At 54.3% G+C, this 870-nt stretch overlaps 1 pseudogene; it reads left to right on the top strand.

Moving 5' to 3' along the window:
- Window positions 1-193: 193 nt before the first annotated feature.
- On the top strand, window positions 194-638 carry LOC106512202 (transcription factor AP-2-epsilon pseudogene; annotated as a pseudogene).
- Window positions 639-870: the final 232 nt, after the last annotated feature.

Genomic DNA, 870 nt, shown 5'->3' with positions numbered 1-870 from the left:
GGGTTTACGCTGATCTAATTAAAACATTTAAAGTATTTAAGTGTTTCTTTGCTGCAGATTTTTAATCCTCACAGTTTGTGTCACTGCAGCCTCTGAAGTTCTGGTTCTGGTTCTGGTTCTGACTCGTTCTGGTTCTGCTTCTGGTTCTGGTTCTGACTCAGTCTGGTTCTGGTTCTGGTTCTGGTTGTGTCCAGGAGCGCGCAGACGGACTCAGCGGATCCTCCCCGGCTCCAGGCCGCCTCTCTCAGCTGTCCTCCCTGAACCAGGCCTACTCCTCGGCCCCGCCGCTCTGCCACACGCCGGCCTCGGACTTCCAGCCGCCCTACTTCCCGCCGCCGTACCCGCAGTCCTCCCTGCCGTACTCGCAGAACCAGGACCCGGCCTACGCGCACCTGTCGGAGCCGTACCCCGCCCTGGGCTCCATCCACCAGCACCAGCAGGCCGCGTGGCACGCGCAGAGGTCCCGCTCGGAGGAGGGCGGGCTGCTGGCCCAGTCTCACCGGGCTCTGAGCCTGGACCCCCGCCGGGAGTACCCCGCCGTGCCGCGGCTCCTGCACGGCCTGGGAGAGGGGGCCGCGGCCCTGGGGGACGGAGCCCTGGGGATGCACCTGGGTCACCACGGCCTGGAGGACCTGCAGGTGGGCTCTGGGACCTGTTCAGCTTTTATTCTTTCAAAGAGAAATCTTTAAAAACGACTTGTTTAAATAAAAAGTGTAAAAAGACTAAAAGGCCTCGAGGCTTTGATCTGATTTAAAATGATTTTAATTAAAAATAACAGATTAATTAAAATAATTTATCTGTTTTATAAACTTTATTATTCTTTCACCATCTTTATTATTTTCGTTTTTATTTATAAAAACCTTCAGGCCT

This window comes from Austrofundulus limnaeus, unplaced genomic scaffold, assembly GCF_001266775.1.
Source record: "Austrofundulus limnaeus strain Quisiro unplaced genomic scaffold, Austrofundulus_limnaeus-1.0 Scaffold4773, whole genome shotgun sequence".
NCBI lineage: Eukaryota > Metazoa > Chordata > Actinopteri > Cyprinodontiformes > Rivulidae > Austrofundulus > Austrofundulus limnaeus.
The sequence above is the reverse complement of the archived record's forward strand: the minus strand, read 5'-3'. Positions and strand labels throughout refer to the sequence as shown.